This window comes from Pinus tabuliformis, chromosome 6 (genome assembly GCF_031772625.1).
Source record: "Pinus tabuliformis cultivar Carrire ecotype Pingquan chromosome 6, CPIR1, whole genome shotgun sequence".
Lineage (NCBI taxonomy): Eukaryota > Viridiplantae > Streptophyta > Pinopsida > Pinales > Pinaceae > Pinus > Pinus tabuliformis.
The window spans coordinates 690,446,122-690,467,883 of record NC_142292.1 but is presented as its reverse complement, the minus strand read 5'-3'; the positions used below and the strand labels follow the sequence as shown (position 1 = coordinate 690,467,883).

At 35.8% G+C, this 21,762-nt stretch overlaps 1 pseudogene; it reads left to right on the top strand.

The window, feature by feature from the left end:
- LOC149260525 (iron-sulfur cluster assembly SufBD family protein ABCI8, chloroplastic pseudogene) overlaps positions 1-12,243 on the top strand; it is a 28,617-nt pseudogene extending 16,374 nt beyond the window's left edge.
- Positions 12,244-21,762: the final 9,519 nt, after the last annotated feature.

The following is a 21,762-nucleotide window of genomic DNA, read 5'->3' as shown; positions in this document are numbered from 1 at the left end:
TTTCTCCATTCTCTATTGCTTTCATAAAGAAGTAAACCTTGAGTAGTTTGTTTTACAGTTGTTGCTAAGGAACTATCACCCTTAGAGTGGGATAGGGTCATCCGAGTCGGATACTTTTCCCTACAACAAACTGGCGACTCCGCTGGGGAACCTGCGTTGATCAGAGGGCGCCCTGGCAAAACCCCAGAGGCTCAATAGAACAGCAAAACGGACATAAAATAGGAAAATGAAACCATGAAAATGAAGAGCTAAGGTTTAGCTCCTACCTGGTCCAAACGGCGCCGAAAATCGTCCGCAGAATCTCCCGGAATCAGCTGGTAAAAAATCAAGGGGAAAGAGGCTCCTCCAAAGCTCCAACAAGCAAAATGCAAATGAAATGGTAAAGTGAGAGGTAAAAACCCTTTTTATTTGCTTTTTACGTAGTTCAAGGTAAATATTAATGTGTTAATCTCATTTTCAAGTAAATATTACTCATTTCTAACTAGTTTGTTGCAGCAATTTGAAAATGCAGTGCTATCAGTGAAAAAGAGAAGCTAGTTATGGTAAAAATAAAAAATAAACCATATATTCGAGCAGTTTTAGCACATAGTTCATGCTCGTTAAAAAATAAATGCAAGATCCGAGCAGTTTTAGCGCATAGTTCATGCTCGTCAAAAAATAAACGTAAATTGTGAGCAATCTTCCCCTAGAGTTCAAGCTCACCCAGAAAAAATGAACCGGTAAATAACCTTGGTAAATGTAACCTTTGACAGCCATATTAAAGCCCTTTGGTCGTGTTCTTGCAGTCTCACCTCCATCCGTTCATTTGGCCAATCGTTCATCTCCATATGTTTGTTTACCCATTTTGAGGAACAGCTGCGAAGAGTGATCTCACTAAGCCATCCTTGTGACACTGCCGTGATTGGAATATTCCAACCTGTACCTGGAATCTGCTGCTGCCCTGTTAATCACTCGTTCCTCAAAAGACGAGTCTTCTTTGAGCTCTTTTCACTGACTCGTAAAATATGAAAAGTTTGCCGAGTTTTGGCCTTCCAGCTCGTTAAAGCGACCGGAAGAGCTATCCCTCCTCTAGATTTTAATCTTTTTGGACCTGAGGGATTATTGCACAAAAAGATCGAGCGCTTGTTTTGTTCGGCTCGTTAAAGCAATCGAAAATTCATCCCTTCTGTATTGTTTTATACTTTTTCGGACTTAACGGATTAGAAGACGAAAAGGAATTTTGGAGTTAACTTTCCGTACCTTTTCAAACTCTCTAAAAATGAAAAGGACCGAGTTTTCCTTGTCATTAGACTCATTAAAATGATTAAATAGCGACAAACTTGTCTTTAGACGAGAACAAGTTTCCCGATCGCTAGGCTCGTTAAAACATAGCGATGGGCTTGCCCGAAGGGCAGGTTATAGAACAAGCATATGTTATCCTCCTCAAGCTTGACAAAAATAAAGAGGTACTGGTCAGCAATGACTGGGGAAAAATTGGGAGAACCTCACAGCATCAATGGTAGCAAGTCACTCTTGAACATGACACTTTGTCCTCCGTATCACATCGGGTTGGGTTGTTTCATTCACCGGTCTCATAACCATGGTCCTTGCCACACCATCCACAAATTGGGGTAATGCTACCGATCCATCACATCAGTGTCGTTATATGTTCAAGAGATGTGGTTCTGCAAAGAGTCAACCGTGTCCCACCCACTGCCATACATTATCCTTCATCCACTTCATGACCGCCACCCTGAATCATACATCACAGTTTGTTTTCACCTCATCACAATCACTAGCTCCGTTCTGTGTCACTGATGTGGGATTCATTAAGGCCCTCCTTTGACGGATCGCTCCTTGTCGACATCAGCTCATTATCCAAGGAGTTGATCTAGGAACAACCCCTTCAGTACTTTGAAGCTTGCATGCCTCAATGGCAAGTTTCTCACTTCCGGCGACAGGTATACATCAATGACCTTCGACCAGAGGATTTTGCATGGTGGTCGACGCCAAGTCCTTTATTCCCACCATGCGAATTGTACTGTTGTACCTTGAGGGTCATCATCCTTATCGGTGATTCCTCTCGCGCTTGTTAACGGTTTACATCATTGGCCGGTAATCAAGTGATGTCTTTCCATGTTCGACTTCAAGAAATTCTCACATGGATCGACTTGTACATCGAGTGAAGATCGGAAGAGATTGAAGACCCCGGATCTAGTTTCATCCATTCGGGCTGCGATATATATTCAGGATATAAAGACATTTGATATGTACATCATTGCAGCAGATGATCATCCTTCTCAAAGGATGATAATTTCAGCAGAGAATTATCAGTCTACAATCAGACGATCGTCTGTTCTATGTACCAAAATGTATTAATAAAGTTGAGCATGGGAATGCCCGCCTCAGCTAGATCATGAAAATGTATGAAAAATAATGTATCGTATTGTATCTTATTACAGGACACTTCTCAGCAGATTGAATGAACTTCGGATCCTCTCAATAAAGAATTTCACCCGATAAACGACCTCATACTTTAGGGGGCATCTGTTATAGACAATTTTGTGCCTTACAGCAACAAGCATGAATTGTCAATAATCCAAGGGATCCAAAGTTCCCTAAACATGATGTTCCTACCCCTAGAGGAACAAGGTCAGCAAACCAACAGCTCTCAGATCAGTTCTCCACCTGAAAACACTCAAAAACAAGCAATCCTGAAATCAAAGCAGGTGCTCCACTAGGTTTCTGCGCTGAAACTCAGTTGCTCCATGGTGTACCTGCGTTGCAAAGCAAGTGGGACAAAGGCCACCTACGCTGAGCGAGATGGGACAAGTGGCACAATGAGTCATTGCTTTGGAATCTTCCAAAAATGACACTTGGATTAGGGATTTCGCCTTGTGATGAGTCAGAGGCTTTGTTTCTCCAAGTGGAAGCAAGGTTCACCAAGTGGACTCAAGAACTGAAGATCAACTAAAGATTAACTGAAGAGAGAGAGGACACAAGGCAGCTACACATCAGTTGCAAGCTGACTCATCCTTTCTCAATTCATCTATATATTGAGCTCTCTCCTATGAGCTCAGGAGGCTGGAATTTTGTGCAAAGTAATGATATGCTGTTGGTTTCACTATAGAACTATTGGGTGATTGTTTGAGAGAGGTGAAGAAGAGAAATTGTTTCTGCTGGGAGGTGTTGCTGGGTTGGAGCCTTCAATGGTTGTAATACTCTCAGAACCTTTACTTCTTCATTAATAAAAGCTATTGAGGTTCTTCTATGTGCTCTTGTTTCAATGATATATTGTGATAACTGCATGTTTGGTTTACACTAATCCATGAACCAGTTATGATTGCATGCCTCTTGTAGTTTCCTTCTTTGTTATTTTGCAGGATCTCACTGTAGCTGGGCAAGCAAAAGAACAAGGAGCTAGGAGCAAGCGGCCAAAGAGAAGAGTTTGGATTCGACATTAAGCGCAAGGAAACGGTTAGTGCTTTTCTCCATTCTCTATTGCTTTCATAAAGAAGTAAACCTTGAGTAGTTTGTTTTACAGTTGTTGCTAAGGAACTATCACCCTTAGAGTGGGATAGGGTCATCCGAGTCGGATACTTTTCCCTACAACACTTACAGATATCTATATATGGATCCCTCATCCCAGAGATCCGGAGGCTGGAATTTTGCATATTGTAAGGAATTGTTGTTGGTTTCTAGAGACAAACATCGGATTGTTGGGTGATCTAAGCTTTGTTTGAGGTGAAGAGGGGCTTCTTTGCTGGGAGGTTGATGCTGGGTCGGAAAAACTGGTTGTAACTCCTCCTGGCTCTTTTCTTGTTTATCAATAAAAGCTATTTGAGTTTTCCTCCATGCTTTTGTATCATTGATGCTTGTTACATTTGTATGGTCAATTTACATCTGATCCTAGATTGTTTATGATTATAGATCCATGTCCTTGTATAGTGCTATGCTTCTGCGATCTTACAGGTACTTTGTGAAGCTAGGTGTACAAGGGAGCAGGTAGTTGAGGACTATCAAAGAAGAGAGGGATCGAATCAAGGGATTAGCGCAAGACAGAGGTTGGTCTTTCTGTTCCTCTCTATCTGTAATTCATAAAGGAAAAACATAAGTAGCTTTTCTCTGTTTGTTTCTAAGGCAGCTATCACACCTTAGTGGGATAGAGCAATTCTATATAGACACTTCTCCCTGTAACAAAATGGCGACTCAGCTAAGGACATAATTAGTTTGTTTGTTTATCATTCTTTGTTGTCTATTTCATAAACTTACAAGTAGCATTCGAACTGCATTTTCCATAACAAATGCAAAGTAGACAACTGCTACTTCAATCCATCTACTGGATCTGTTTATGATTTAAACAACTAATTTAAAAACTATTTGATTGCCCTTGTGATAGCTCTTAGATCCTCCTTAGATCTACTCCTGATTGTTGCATTACTGATTTCTTTTTTGCTCGGCCAAAACCCAAGAACTGAACTGCAAACTGTGACTTGGAGACCGATCAGAGTCTCGTTTCTGGCCCAACCCAGGTACTTTTCAGAGATTCTAAATTTCAGCGCACTTCCCGAGTGGATAACCTGCGTTGCATTTCAGATTCTCTGTGTTACAGGTGCGCTGATTAGACTAGCTCTGTGCAGTTGTGGTTTCTGTGGATCATTCTTTCCAGTTCCATTCCTGAATTTTGCTGCCTATGATCAGTATATGTCTGTTTCAAACCCCTTTTTGTTGCTGTTATTCTGCCTCCTTTGTACAAAAGAACTGTAGATGTTTTTGTGTGTTTGTTGAGTCATTTACAGTTCTCCTTTGCAAAAGTAGTGTAATCGTACTGTCGTCCTTTGATTTGAAACTGTCGCAAGTGTCGATTTCAATCGTAGGAAGGAGTTTGATTGCTGTTGATGGTCGATTATCCGGTTACTGTTGCTTTTGGTCTGAATTTGTAATTTTCTAGTGTCAAGAACGAGTATTCATTTCAAAATCGTAAGGTGTTGTGATCGTCTCCATTTTTTATTTCGAAAAGAAACTTGTTTATATTTGTCGCTTGAAAAGAAATTCAGATTTGTGCATCAGCTTTGTTTTTAGCATCCATATACTAAGAAAGTCGAAAAACAAATACATGCATGTGAATTTGCATATAGACAGTGTGATTGGCTTGATTTAGGAAAGTTCATTTAGAGTGTGCTCTTTGCTCCTTGTGAAAAGATTCTGTCTTTCTTTTCCCTAGTAGCTAGGATTTTCATTGCATAAAAGAGATAAAAAGTTTGTTTATCATCTTAGAATGCATTTTAGGAATTACATCTACATCTCGTGGTGAACTCGAAAGGCAAACTTCATAAACAAGATCAACTTAAAATAAATTCAATGAATCTAACAACGCTTTGGAACTTAACGCACAACATTTAGAAGTCTAGGCTAGGGACATATTCCGGCGTCGTAAAGCCTGGTAACTGTTGTTCTCACTGATGGTTGGGTGATTCCTCCACTTTGAGGCGATAAGTGCCAGTACGGACTTGTGCTCCCACGTACCGTCGAGTATATTTTGGGAGACCCCAATAGGCTTAAATCCTTTATCCATAGGAAGCCGTGTCTGCCACCCTATCGATCACAATGCACTGAACACAGCATTCGGGAAGATTGACTGCCGTACCGTAAAAAGTATTCTACAGTTTTGCGATTGGTTTGGTACTCCCTCTACCTAGATTTCCAGAGCAGTCCCTTTCCTTCCTTTTCAGACTCCTTAACAGAAAAGGTCCATCTGAGCACTTGTCACTTCAGGCTCATTAAAAATCGAAGGCGACTAGAGTCATCTTTTGTTTTTTCTCGACTCTTAAAAACTGAAAAAACAAGTTGTATCAAAGCATCTAAAATTTATTTTAAACGGAATATTTATTACCCCTTTCCTATGTTGATCTTGGGTTGAGAAAATGGAATCCACCAACCAAGGAATTCCCCTTGGAGGAAATCCTAGTCCCTTCTCCTCTTGGGGAGATGTTGGTGCACCCCATATGGCCACATTGTCACTTCCAGGACTGACAATTGGTTTGCTTGTATGGCTCTTCTCAACCTCTGTCGTTCAGAACACCATAATTCCTGAACAATCGAATTAGCAATTAGACGAATCCAGAGTTACCCACCAACCTTCTACTTCCTCTAATTCTTCCTCTCCTCCTTCCTCTTCGCTTGATGGGGCTGGTAAATCCAAAAGTCAAGTACCTAAGGAGAAGAAGGAAAAGAAGAAGAAAGAGAAGAAGAAGAAGGAGCCAAAAGTGAATGGGGGCAAACAAGTGTCGTCTAGCGAAAATCCACACACTGCACCGACCAGGCCTAAATCGCCATGTGTCATTTGCAAAGGAGACCACTATCACAGAGATTGTCCTTGCATCCCTCGGATTTTAAGGGATTGGTCTCCTCTTATGCACAACCCGATGTTGTCAACCTCTGATGATCATGTTGAAAACACACTATCAACTAGTGACAGTGAAGCCCCAGGACAAGAAGGAAAATATAGATTTCCTTGTAAACTGTGCGAAGGCGATCATGCCGTCCACCATTGTCCCTTCTTAGACGAAGCTAAAAGAGTTTTGGACGATCGCCCGATTTCACCGTTGCGTCTTCCTCCTGGATATAAAAAACTCTTGCCAAGTCCGTCACTAGTTGAAAATCCGGCTGGCCCGCTCAGGTGGTTAGCCGAAGCATCTATCATTGAAGATAAACCATCTGAATCCATACCAGATGAAAGTCAAAAGGTCAAGGCGGTAGTTTACCCGGTCTTGCCTTCAAAGGTTCCATCTTCAGATGGTACAGTCACTGAAGAGAACAAGGATGACACCGTCCAAATTCTTTTCATAAGCACAGACTCCAACGAACATGGGGGCAATTTACCCATTCCTTTACCGCAAGAAGGAAGTTCGTTAGAGTCGTACCCGGCCGTCTATTCGGTCCCACCTCCAAGCAACCTAGTTGTCTCCTTCGACTGGAATCAACTAGGCAGACGCCGTTTACCAGCTAGTATACCATTCCAGATTATTGTTCAAATATATAGAATAGTTATGGCTGGTACCATCATAGATGAGGGGGCTTCTGTGAGTATCCTTTCCTCAACTGCTTGGAAAGCACTTGTTTCGCCATCACTTTTGCCTGAGATGAGAAATCTAACAGGTTTTGATAAAGGAACTAGTCGACCGTTAGGGATCCTTCCCAATGTGCCCATAACATTGAGAGGGAAAACCGTTCACATGAACGTAATGGTAGTTCAAGGACCCCTAGATTACAATATACTCCTTGGACGAGACTATATTTATTGCATGAGAGCCATTGTCTCATCACTCTTTAGAGTGATGTGTTTTCCACACGAAGGAAGAGTGGTCAAGCTCGTAGACTAGCTTTCATTTCCTGGATCACACATAGAAAATAGTCATATACCATCCCTGAATGGTCTTTTCACGCAAGAAATGTCTCAACCCCCAGTCCATCCACCCGATGAGCGTGAGTGATTCGGGGGGACATGACTAAAACCTAGGGGGCATGCACCCTGGTCTGCTTCAGCAGGAAAACTTCGGGTATAGGGTAGGTTCCACAAGAGAATATGAATTCTGTACTCTCGTCCGTGATTGGAAGAGGGAGTTGGACTGGAACAAGATTCTCTTGTCAAAGTTATGTGAGTTGGCAGGCATCGCCGCTCACCTTTGTTTATTTCGATAGACATCGCCGAATAAGTGTTTTGTTTGCACTGTGAATAGAGCAATCTTTGGGTAGCCTGGAAGAGGTATACCTTTCCTGATAAAACAAATTTTTTGTCAACTCGAATAGAAGGTGACCTTGAAACTCTATTTTATACCTGGGGGCATGCAAGCCTTTTGGCGTGCAAGCGAAGGGCGACTATTTATTTTTTTAATTTTATAGGACCTCTAACCCTTTAAACTCGTAGGATTGGTCGCTTCCTAACTTGCATAAGGAAAGGATGTGGGGCAAATCTCTAAAAGTTGCCATTTTATATGAGACATTCTTATCACACGACTAGATTGATCGAGTAGTTTTAGCACATAGTTCAAGCTCGTTAAAAAATAAACATAAGACATGAGAAAATGTTTCCACCCGCGTTTAAGCTCGTTAAAAAATGAACTATTCCCCGGTAAATAACCATCGTGAATGTAGTACTTCAGCCATTAGAGACTTGGTCATGTTTGCACCGTCACCTCCACTTTTTCATTGGCCGATCATTCACCTCCATTTGATTGTTTACCCTTTTGAGGAACAGCTGCAAAGAGTGATTTCACTAGCCATCCTTGTGACACTGCCGTGATTGGAAAATTCCAAACCTTACCTGGAATCAACTGCTACCCGTTTTATCACTCGTTCCTCAAAAGACAAGTCTCCTTTAAGCTCTTTTCAACTGACTCGTAAAATATGAAAAGATTGCTGAGCCATTGGCCTCTCCAGCTCGTTAGAGGGATAGGAAGTGCTATCCCTCCTATAGATTTTAATCTTTTTGGACCTGAGGGATTATTACACAAAAAGATCGAGCGCTTGTTTTGTTCGGCTCGTTAAAAGTATCGAAAATCCATCCCTTCTGTATTATTTTATACTTTTTCGGACTTAAGGGATTAGATGACGAAAAAGGAATTTTGGAGTTACCTTTACGTTCCTTTTCAGACTCTCTAAAATTGAAAAGGACCGAGTTATCTTTGTCATTAAACTCGTTAAAAAGATTAATAGCAACAAACTTGTCTATACGAGAACAAGTTTCACTATCGCTAGGCTCGTTAAAACATAGTGATGGGTTTTCCCGAAGGGAAAATTATAGAACAAGCATATGTTATCCTCCTCAAGCTTGACTAAAATAAAGAGGTACTGGTCAGCAATGACTGGGGAAAAATTGGGAAGAAAACTCAAAGAAACTTTGTTGGTAGCAAGTTGCTCTTGAACATGACACTTCCGCTCCGTGTCCGAGTCAGGTTGGGTTGTTTCATTCACCGGTCACATCAACATGGTCACGCCATACCATCCACATTTGGGGTTAATGCTACCAATCCATCACATCAGTGTCGCCGATATGTTCAAGAGAAGTCATTCAGAGAATTCACCTGTGTCTCACCCACTACCACACATTATACTCCATTCTTTCATGACCGCCACCCTGAACCTTATATCACCAGATCGTTTTCACCTCCATTAAAATCATTTACTCCGTTCTGTGTCATTGATGTGGGATTCATTAAGGCCCTCCTGTGACGGATCACTTCTTGTCGACATCAGCTCATTATCCGAGAAGTTGATCTAGGAACACCCCATTCAGTACTTTGAAGCTTGCATGCCTCAATGGCAAGTTTCTCACTTCTAGCGACAGGTTTACATCAATGACCTTTGACTGAAAGATTTTGCGTGGTGTTCAACGCTAAGTCCTTTATTCACACCACGTGAATTGTACTGCAGTACCTTGAGGATCATTGTCATTATCGGTGATTCCTCTCGTGCTTGTTAACAGTTTACATCATTGACTGGTAATCAAGCAATGTCTTTCCATGTTCGACTTCAGAACATTTCTCACATGGATCGACTTGTACTTTGAGTGAATATTGGATGAGATTGAAGACCCCAGATCTAGTTTCATCCATCCGAGCTGCGATATATATTCAGGGGAAATAAAGACATTAAATGTACATCATTTCTGCACAAATAATCATCCACTCGAAAGGATGATGGCTCTATCAGAATCATCAGTCTACACTCAGACGATTGTCTGTCCTATGTACATTAAAATGAATTTATAAAGCTGAGCATGGGAATGCCCGCCTTAGCTAGATCATGAAAATAGTATGAAGATAATGTATTGTATTGTATCTTATTACAGGTCTCCTCCCAGCATTGAAAGAACTTCGGATCCTCATAATAAAGCATTTCACCCGACACCAAAACATTAACAGCCTCATACTTTAGGGGGCAATTGTTATAGACATTTTTGGGCCCTACAACCCCAAGCATGAAATGTCCATAAACCAAGGGCTCCTAAGTCCCTAAAAGTGTTGTTCTAACCCCTAAAGGAACAAGGTCAACAGATTACAGCTTCTCCCAAAAGTTCTCCATGAGAAACTGCTCAGAATTGGTCAAAACAGGATCATTGCAGCTGCTCCACTGGCTAAGTGCGTTGCATCTCACCTAAATACACTGTGAGGGTGCGTTGCATTTCAAAAGTCCCTTCTGTGGGGTGCGATGGGCGAGAAATGACAAATGGCAGTGTCATTCCGTGAGGTGGAGATGCAATGGAAGCTTCCAAAATCTTCTCCTGTGACACTTTCCTCACTGAATTCGACCAAGGATGAGTAAGAGGCCGTCAGTCTCCAAGTGGAAGCAAGAACTATCAGAGAGAGGACACTAATCAAATCACAAGTTGACTCATCCCCCTTACAGATATCTATATATGGATCCCTCATCCCAGAGATCTGGAGGCTGGAATTTTGCATATTGTAAGGAATTGTTGTTGGTTTCTAGAGACAAACATCAGATTGTTGGGTGATCTAAGCTTTGTTTGAGGTGAAGAGGGGCTTCTTTGCTGGGAGGTTGATGCTGGGTCAGAACAACTGGTTGTAACTGCTCCTGGCTCTTTTCTTGTTTATCAATAAAAGCTATTTGAATTTTCCTCCATGCTTTTGTATCATTGATTCTTGTTACATTTGTATGGTCAATTTACATCTGATCCTAGATTGTTTATGATTATAGATCCATGTCTTTGTATAGTGCTATGCTTCTGTGATCTTACAGGTACTTTGTGAAGCTGGGCATGCAAGGGAGCAGGTGGTTGAGGACTATCAAAGAAGAGAGGGATCTAATCAAGGGATTAGCGCAAGACAGAGGTTGGTTTTTCTGTTCCTCTCTATCTATAATTCATAAAGGAAAAACATAAGTAGCTTTTCTCTGTTTGTTTCTAAGGCAGCTGTCACACCTTAGTGGGATAGAGAAGTTCTATATAGACACTTTTCCCTGTAACAATAAATGTAAAATATTTTATGTTTCATCCTTATATTCTAATCTCAATGCCTACAATTTTAAACCATGTGACAATATTTTAAGTATAATATACTTAGATCCATTAAAACTTACAACTCTCAAAAGCTTAGGTTAATTTCAACTAAAAATAAGGAACCTAAATGGCTTTTGCAATTTAGACTCAATGCTTACAAACAATGATTGAAAATGGAAGAATTCAAATGGTATGATAACTTTTACCCACCCATCAATTTTGAAGACCTTTGCTATTATTCTAAACTCAAACATAGAGAGTACAAGAGGAAGAGGAGCCTAGATGAGGTGGACCCTCATCTGCTTGATACTTTTCAAAAGTTGGGCATGCCCTTGACTAGAAGAAGAGATTGACCAACAATGTTGTAGATGTTGTTTTTGACAATGTTTTCATTGCTACCATACATAGGTAGACTCTACAAGTAGTTGAGGTTTCTTTTGTTCATTATAATATGTAATTCGGGAGTATCTTGATCTAGTTAGGAAGTATTTTGGTAGGTTTGTTCCTCTTGTTGATAACTATTATGTTGCATTGTATTTTGTTTTTAGTGATAGCTCCTTCAATTAAATCCCCAAGCACACTTTGTCACCCATGGAAATATCCACTTATTTAAGGGTGAATGAGGTGGAGACGAGACAGTCTAAGAGGACTCTTATTGTTGTAGATGATAGGAGTTCTGTGAAATATATTGAAGCCTGCATTGCACCATTTTAAGACACCAATCATCTCCATGCCACAGTAGTGGATCTCTATTGCACCGACGGACCAACGATAAAGTATTCCACTATAAGGAATTGGTATGTCAGGGATGAGGAATGCAGATGTGGGATTTATAATTTTATTATGAAAAGAGGTTTGTGAGATGGAGACAAATCAAGGATTTCGTGGACTTGAGTAGAGATTGGTTTGACAATCACTTGGAAATATTCAAGTATTATTTTGAAAGGAGATGATGTAATTAGAGAGTTCTATTCTCTTTCCTTGAAAATAGCTATCAAGAGGGCAGGACAAAGATGATCAATATAGGGAAGAGTTGTGGGAGTAGGTTTATTTCTAAAACTATATCTATAAGAATGTCAGGGAACTAATGCAGAGGGTTAGTGGAGGTGCATCCAAATTCTCATAACATAAGGGATTTTTCACAGTGTGATTCAATGCTCATTGGTCACCAGGAAACCGAAAATACTTATCGTTACATTCAGGTACAATTTGAGTTGGATTCTAAAGCCTCTAATTTCATTTATTGATAGTCCTTCTTGTGTCATTGTCTCTCTTAATTTAATTGTGGTAGGATTGGACTAGGTTAAAAATAAAGCATATCATTGAGAAAAATAGACACCCACATTTCACTACATGTCATTGTGCATACTCTTTGTTTTTGATACAAATAGAATTGAGAAATATGACATGCACAACTAAAAATACTAGAAGCCATGATGAATCCAATCTTAGCATGGAAATCGAAACCAAGAATCATAAGATATCAATAAATTTGTGACATGGAGTAATAAACACAATAAAATATTCTATGCGAGCATTGTCTATTTAGTGCAATATACTACTAATATTTCATAATTTTAAGAGATGGTGGATGTCATGAAGATGGCCTTAAGAAAAGTTACTGAATTGAATATAAGATGGCCTATGCAACTATCTACTTTAAATAGGCTAAACTTAGGTATTTAAAACAAGTTTGAAAATAATTAGAAATACCACCCCCCACATAATTTTATTTCCATTTGTACAAGATAATATTGAATAAAATTATGATCACTTGTATTTAAATTGATCGTAAATAAAATAACAAACAAGGCTGATGCTTTTAAAGCTATATCCATCATTAAATATAAGATATGACAAGGATGGCTCATAATTTTAAAGGCTATATCCTTCACCAACTCTAAGATAATAGTTAATTAGATGAGAAAAAGTTTGTCTTGATATAACTTGTAAACGTCATATTACTTATAACTCATGCATATTATATATTATTGTGGATATTTTAATTGTATAACTTCAATCTGGGTAATTTTTTACATTTAGATTGTCAAATATGTAGAAGTTACATTACACTAGCTTAAATCCACACACAAATAAAATATCAGAAATATGGGTTGGGAATGAGTAAGCATTTTCACACTGGTTTAAAACTTCTCCTTGGATGGTGAAGAAGCAATTCAATGCTATTTTTGGTGGAGTATTAAGTGATTAGCTGAAGATAAAAAAATGTTAGCCTTAAGTTACATTTCACGTAGCTATATCTATCCTAACGTAACTATAATCTTCCAACTCCATTTTTTATATAGAAGTTACATTTATGTGGTTTAGATAGAAGCTACATTCTACATAGCTATATCCGCCGTGACATAACTATAACATTAAAACTCCATTTTTTTCACACCTTTCAACATTTTAAAGATTTGTTTAAGACATCTCCTATTTGAAACATTTTGAATTCTTAAGTGGGATCTTGAGTAGGTTCTTTTTACTACCACACATCATGTTTTAAGTAGATGGTGCTTTATAACTCACCCAAGAGACGTTAGGAGAAACCTTGAATTACATGCTTGTTTCCATTATACATCTAATATTTGCAACCTTTTCCACGTGAAGAACTCAATAGCCCGTGTTGAACATGAAGCAAGTACCTCAAAAATTGGGGAATATCACTTATTCTATTTCCAGAGGGGGATAGATACATATAAGGCAATGAAAACTATCATAAATTCCTTTTGTTAAGTTTTATTTAATGAAATCCCACTAGAATTTGCTACTAAAGTAAATCAATTGTCGAATTTGAAGCTTGAAGGTAGTGTTGAATAGGTGTTGCAAGGTATCTCTATAACACTATATATCTAAATGATTCTAATTCCTTGAGATGGTGTCTCAATAACACTATTTTACAGTGATGTGTGCTACATGTAGAAAGATTTCTCATGTCCTACAAGTAAATCATATCATTATATTTTTATGAAATCTCGGAATGTGTTCAAAGTTTGTCTCAGGTAAGGAAATATGTGTGTACTCTTGAATTTATCTATGTTTTAACAATATCAAGAATAAATTTATCATCACAAATAATTGGGATCTACCATGTAAGTTTACCTTCATGAAATTGTTGATTTGTTAGATCCCAACTAGTTAGGGTTGAATTTAATTTTTTTGTAATGAGACTAAGAATAAAGTTGTCATTTTAATCAGCGAAAACTACTATGTAAGATTTATTAACTACATGAAATTGTTTATTTGTTAGAGCACAAATTATTAGGGTTATGAAGAGTCCTCTTCCATGACGATATTTATAAATGCTCTATTATTTCTCAAAGAATTACATATTATACAAAAGTGGAAAATAAATGAGATACAACTGAATGGTTCCCGTTTTAAAATGTGTGGAGGGAGTATAAAATCATTTTTAATTGTGCTCAAATATTTTGGAGCAACCACTAAATTGATTCATTTTCCTCCAATTTAATTGCATTTCTACTATCCCAATGCTTCTAGAAGTCCTTCTCCAAAGTGATATCTTAACTATCATGGAGGGAAATTTATTACTTGATTGCAACCCACGGATTACAATTTGATTACGAGAAAGGGATGAGAAAAATTCATATTCATCAATATATTCTACAATTTCAAAGCATATCAAATGATTGCATTTCTGTTTAATTGATATGACAATATTCATTCAAGAATTTGTTAGGATTTTGAGACCTTTTTCAATGATTTTTTTCTTTTGAAAGTTATGTTATCAATTAAAAAAATTAAAGAAAAGGTGAAAATGATGAAATGAAAGGATTTTATTGTTTAGTGCCTAAGAATGGCTTGGTAATGTGAAGGGCTTGGTATTTCTTGACTCAATATTAGTCGCATTTAACATCCTAGCATTTCTTTTAATTTCATTTTTGTTGTGTTAATATTACTATCCTTGAAGTTGGTGATCTACTACATGTGTAATAGGATGTATTAGGTATGAAGCACTCTCAAATGTGATATTGATGGATGGCTAACTTTAAATGTGCCTACTTGACACTTTAGTATTACATGATCATGCAAAGAAATTATTAATCATTATTAAAGGGAAGATGGTTAATGTGCAATGTTTCTTGGCTTGTCATATAATTACTTCATTTTGGCCCCCAATAATATATTTGAGGGTAATTTTTGGTTGTTACTTGTGGAGCTTCCCTTTGGTTCATAAAAACATCGAAGATAAACGTCGATTGCATTGGCATTGTACATCATCAAAGAGGGATTCACCAAAGTAGAGGACATGGGAGAAATTGGTACAATGAGAAGGCAACTGCTACAAAAACACTGAGGCACCATAATTTCTTGTGTATTTAGATTCACTTGAAATTAACTAGTCACAAAAAGTAGCTTTTTAAAAATATTTTCATGTATATAGAAATACTAAAAATGAAATTTCAGACTAATTATTTAAACTAATAATTATCTGATATTCATATTTTATAATTAAATAGTATAATACGATTAATATTATAGGACATAACTATAGGGTTTGATTGTGAAGGGCATTGTGACAATATATGTACACTTCTCATTGTATTAGACAATCATTTGTGAGAGTGTGATATCCATCTAATAAAATGTACTTCCAGAGGCCATTGTGGGATTGAAATTTTTTCTTTCAGTGGGCAGGTGGTGATATATTTTTTTAGGCCTTAGTGTTATTCTTCCCTAAGGTTTTGACACTACTCACAGCTAGCACCTTCATTGAACCAAGTGAGGTATTCATCATGGAAAGTTGAATCATTTTATCTCTACAATCCAATATGATGTTGGATCAATCTCATGATCCTAAAAACATAGGTCATAATAGCGAGGAACTTTTACTATGGGCAAAAGAATATCCAAATTTAAGGAACATGACTCTTTTAGAACAAGCAATAAGCATATTTTTTACACTGATCTTTTTTCTTTCCATTTGTTTTAACAAGTTATCTATTGATTGATATTTTTAACATGTAACTTAGTTAGTATGATTGTGCCTAATATTTGTTGAAGGTTGAATACTAATTTCGTAAGGTGTTATTTTCTATGGTGACGTTTTATTTGATTTGCTTATACAGGTCATCTAGCCGCATAGTGGGCACTATTGAATTCTGAGGTATATGTCATATAAATCTTTTATAGTCTAATTTATTTTTATATTTAAGTATTCATCATATTTCATGTATTAGAATCTCCATTGAATCTTCTTTCATTTTTAGGGGAGGAACTGAACATTGATGGTAAGGAGTAGCAATTGAAGAAAGAGGATAACAATAACACTAGAGCTACAAATGCAAAATCAGAGAGAGAAGAGAATTTGTCTAGTGATACCCTTAGAGCCAATATCTTGCATAAGACACACTCATAGATACTGATGTTCAAGCGTTTAGAGTTGGTGAATTCAATTGCAATCCTTTGGCAACATAGTGATAATGTTTTGAAATCATGAAACAATATTTCATGTGTAAATTATAGTCCAAATAATATTAAGTTGGAAACTCATATTGTAATACTTGGTATTTTATATGATAAAATTTATATGGTCAAAATTATTTTTATTTGCGCTTGATATTATTTAGTATTGTAATTAACATATGTAACTTTGCGTTATCATATTAGATAAACATGCACATTGTATGATATTTTTTTTTTAATTTAGTCAGAAAATCATACTAATTAATTTATGTTGATAAATCCAAAACTACAAAATTAGTAGTTTATATTAATTAATGATGAACATGAATAAAATGAATATATGACTAAATTAGTCATTTATAATGATTATGACTGAAATTAAATGAAATGAATAGAAACTACTAAATCAATAATTTATATCATGAATATAAAAATACCAAAAAAAGATAAATGAGTACTGCAAATGATAAGTTTTTTATTAGAATGATGATTAAATTTTTCAAATACATGACTATTAGTAGCTAATTTACAATATCTTATAACATGACTAAAATTTAGTCATATTTCTTTGGTCATTATTTGGTTTCAAATGATGACTAAAATTTGCATATATATGACTATTAGTAGCTAATTTATAGTATCTTATAACACGACCGACATTTTGGCATATTTCTTTGCTCATTAATTCTTTTTCTCGAGCATTCATATAGTAATATATTTTGCCATGTATTTGGTCATTAATTGTGAAAATTAATGATTAAACCAATGAGAAATTGATGACCAAATTTATGGCTAAATATACTATTAGATGGTAAAATTGAGGAAACCAATTAATAATTAAGCTAAAAATGACTAAAAGTTGGTCACGTTATAAGATATTGTTAATTAGCTACTATTGGTCACTGACTGAAAAATGGTCATTTATATGAAAATTTTAGTTATTTCTTTAGTAATTAATTAGTCATTTTGTATTAATTCATATTATCAATTTCTTATGTATATACATGAAACCAAACATTATTAAATTAGATTGAAAATAATTCGGAACAATAAAGGTGTAACAAGGGTTTAACTCATTCAGGAATTATGTAAACAACAAATTGCTTAACTAACCTTGATATAGGTGTTATTAACCTCACCCTCATATACAGTTTGGTGTTGCGTATACATTTTGATATAGAATTCTAGAGTGTATATGACTCACTTTGAAATGGACTCTTGATTCTTTGCAAACTAATATGTTTGGCTTCAAATTAAGACATAAACAAAAGAAAAAAAATATAAGAGGAAAACATGTACTCAAATAACGAACGGTGATGAAAAACGCAACATGTATATAAATTGAAATTTAGGAAAGAAGACATGGAGACACTCATAAGCGCAATCATATATGTATATATATATATATATATATATATATATATATATATATATATATATATATATATATATATATATATATATATATATATATATATATATATATATATATATATATATATATATATATATATATATATTCGTAACACCCATAAAACATATTGTAGACAACAAGTTTCATAGGAGAGCATTGAGTCAAGAGCAATCATGTCCATTATATATGCATAGAAAAATATATATTACAACCTCTATAAGAATACAAAGACAATGGACCTATGATGTTCTTCCCAAAATCTTAAAGCCTAAATGGGAAAGGTTTCATCTGCATAGCGTGCTAGAAACCCATCACCAGAATGAAGAAATCAAACCGACCTAGTCCTCTGTAGCAACATTGACCTGAAATAAAGCAAGGAATATCAGTCGTATTACTAATAGTAATTGGCGTCAATGATTTAATAGAGCATATTGGACTTCATAACTGTAGATGACACATCATGCAGAAAACCCTTCGAATTAGGAACAGGAAGGGTAGATAGTAACCTTACTAACAATATTATAATATGGTGAACCCAAATTATGTTACTTGTAGATAAGAAGAGATGAATGCTTCCTTCATATTTGGGAGAGGAAAACCATAAATAAACCCAAAATTTAGTAAATGATGGGATTGGAAATTCTCCAGTATTTACAATAAATAAGAAATGTTAAAAAGAGGCATGAAAATAATAACGGGAAGCGGACACATAGACTTAAACCTTTAGAAACTGTACTTAATGGAAGTCAAGCTAAAAGCCGATGATTACCCCAATTTTCTAGTAATTACCTACACCAAAATAACCAAGAATCTAGTAGAATGATAGGTATAATATAATCTACATACACACACACACACACACACACACACACACACACACACACATATATAGTGAATTTAGTAGAAATTTCAGTGATGGAAGAAACCCAAGTCCAGTATTACCAGAAAATTCAATGGCCTCAAGTATGAGAATCGTGGAGCTGAAAGTGAAGAAGGTGCCTTCTCACCTAAAAAAAAAGAACCCATATTCCTTGAAAAAGAGTAATATATTCTAGAGATCGTTCTTCACATCTTTAAATAAGATGCACATTAATCAACATACTAAGTAGAAAAAATGTGTTTTACCCTAGTGAAAGGAAATAAGTCCACCTGCATATAAAGAAAACAAAATAGAGATATTAGAAAAAATGAATTTGATAACCATAATGCAAGTGTGAAAATAATGAATGGGAATTCAAGTAAATAAAGAGGTATTCAACAAATGAAATGGTATTACCAGAGAAAACACATAAGAAGTTCATGATGAGAGAGTGACACTTAGAGTGCTAAGATAAAACATCAGGTGCCCTCCACGAATTTTGTCATGAAACCCATTGATAGAGAATGACTCCGAAAGACACTGAGTATAGCCAGATATACTATCATGGTGAGGTGAAATAACATCATTCCTCCATAGGGATATGATGATCATTGCAAACATTCCCATGGAAAGGGTATCTATAGATAACAAAAGGCGGACCACAGTGGGTCGACACGCAAATGACCAAGGACCAAAGGAAAATAGGGAGTTATGGTTCACCCAACAAACCGTGACCATTTGATCGCTTTCTAGAATCAAAACTATCCACCGAAATATCCAATTGACAACCCATTCTATGCCATGTGATCGACATGTGAAGTTAGAAATGTGGCATCACTAGACTTGATTTGTTGTGCACAAGGGTAATTCCTTTCCATTGAATGCCAGGCAAAGAATGTGTAGTTGGCACACAATATAGAATCAACAATGAGGTGATTAGCATAATTGGTAAATTATGTTAAACCATTATTAATTGTGAAAATGAAGGATATATTAAAGTCAAACTATTTATATGTTTGGGAATAAACTAAGCTAAGTTGGGGTTTTATATAAATATATATATATATACATATATATATATATATATATATATATATATATATATATATATAAAGTAGTTTTACTTTGAATTCAAAGAAAGTTATAGCTATACATTACTAAGATTGTATGAGGACCCAAGAGATTTAGAACAAGCACCATACATTGTAAAAAAATCATTAACAAACCTTACAATATTTATAATAAGGTGAGAAAATAAATAATTAAATGTTTACATAGCAACTTAAGAAGCCCTTGAAATCTTGAGAGTGAGGTAACAATTTCCTAAGGAGAACAAGAGTAGTGCCTAATATCACTCTGATCATAATAAGTGCAAACTAGTGATTACCATAGTTAATGAGTAACAAAAGGTGGTAAAAATAAATAAATTGTATAATTGAGGTTCATGTCAAGTGGTATCAAATCCTTAGGTTCAACCCTCAGACCTAATGAGCTTGAAACATTGGGTGTGATTATAGGTCATGGGAATGAGACCTTTTTAGTATTCCATAAATTAACAACAAGAATGATTGGTTCATTCTAGGCTAAAGACTCCAGGTTTGATTGTGAACCAATATACGTCTAATTAGATAGATTGATGGTATGTTGTATCCAAGGAGTGTTTGTTAACACCATGGTGAAACAAATAAAAGGATTAGGGAAAATATTAACTATAAATAAAAGAATAAGACATAATATATGTCACTCAAATCTGCGATACGAAATTTGAGTCTTATAATTTTGTAAAAATGATAAATATTAAATTAACATAACAACCAATGATTTTCGTAGCCCAATGAATAGTAAAGAAAATATAAGAAAATTGGGTACATAGAGGCCTAAAAGTGAAGGTAAGGTATTAAAGGTTTTAAATTGTTTAAATGTAGTTGGTCAAGACTTGAATTACTTACCTTACCACAAAATAGGATACTACAAAGGATCTTAATTGATTAAGTAAATACTTCCTACAGCATTTTCCATGGCAGAAAACAACTCAGCTTTAAATTAAAGCAAATAATCACATGGGGGAAATGAATATAGTATCTAAGCAATTTGATCTTCCTTAATAGTTGGGAGATAATCCTTCGAAAAGGAAAGATATCATTTTTAGTTGGGAAATCAAGATAGCTTGGCTATAGAAGAAGAAGTTCTTTTACTTAAACAAGATTTCAAATGTCATTGTAAGTTGCCACTAGCATGGCGTATCGACTACTGTGGAAACAAAACAAAACCATTTTTTTTACAAGTTCTAAAATTCTAATATTTACATAAGAGCCTTAAGTGGAATGTTTTTCTGATAATAATTCCTTATTGTCACTGGGAAATAAGTGACAAGGGAAAAATATATCGCAAGAGTTCTACTAAACATATTTAGATTGTTCAATTGCGGTATAATAACTGGGAAAGAGTGACAACATAAACAACTTATTTAAACTATGTGGGTGAATAGGATTTGGGGTTCTAAAAATAGTAATTAAATTAGCTCCTAAAATTAATAACAGACACACATATTAAGGAGTGTACACAGTGAATAATCAATTTCGTTTTCGTTAATAATCTTAGAAGCAAGTTTTCTAGTTAGAAAACTATATAGTTTGGTTATGGGAGAAAAAATTATGTATTCTAACATGTTATCCAACATGGGTTAGTTATAATGATATGAGTTATAACATGGACCAAAATATTGTGGAAGTAAATAGAAATAAATTATGAGGTTATCGGCAAGAAACATATTGAGAAAATAAGGTTGAGATCTCTTTCTTCAAAGCCTAGTTTAGGATACTCGTCTAGAGTTGTACATAGTATTGACCTTTTCCATATCAATGGACTATTGCATGCCAATATTAGAAGAAAAGGGAAGGTAATGTTCAAGAAATATTATGGGCAATAAATTGGTTTTATCTCAATAAAGTGATGAATATTTATGGATGGATTTTATTTTTTAAGAGGTTCGCAGAGATAAATTAAAAATTATATGAATTTAATTACAATCAAAATGAGAGATACATGTCAGACTCAAGAGAA